We start from the raw sequence: 643 nt of genomic DNA on the forward strand, positions 1-643 counted from the left end.
AGCAGCAAGGAGAAAATCAAGGGCTATACAGGTTTGAATTACCATTTGTCGGAGGTTTTTTTGGGTGTTAGCCAAGGCCACAACGGCCTTCAAGAGTTCCTTGTGACCTTTACTGAATTTATGAGCCATGATTTTTATCACAGCTTGTAAACGTACTGTAAATCTTTTAAGACAGGCAGTGCCTATTCCTGGGAGTATACCTGCTAAAGAACACCCGACTAATATTCCTTTGGTAAGCGGAGTTTTTTGATATTTGTCTATTATATCACGGCTTTTTTGTAAATCCCTCTTGTTTCGTCACCTGCCCCGTGGAAGCTGCGTGGCAAAGGACGTAGAGGGTTTTAGCATTGCCGGATAGCAGATACCTTTTCCTTTGCCAGGGATTTTATGGTAGGCGTGGGAGCCACAGACCCAGTATTGTCCTTTTAAAGCAGCGAGGTTTGAATACTTAGGAGGTATTCAGCCCCTGTTTTTTAATCCTAGCACCCAGCGTTTACCCTTTGATTTAAAGGAAGGATCTGCAGTTTCATTGAACAAGCATTGTCCCCGGGAGGTATCGGTGTATAAACAATACCACAAGGTATTATTTAAAGAGGAGATGGGGGTGCAGATAGGATTAGTGCCCTTGGTTAAATTTTTGCTG

Source organism: Alligator sinensis, unplaced genomic scaffold, assembly GCF_000455745.1.
Source record: "Alligator sinensis unplaced genomic scaffold, ASM45574v1 scaffold732_1, whole genome shotgun sequence".
Lineage (NCBI taxonomy): Eukaryota > Metazoa > Chordata > Crocodylia > Alligatoridae > Alligator > Alligator sinensis.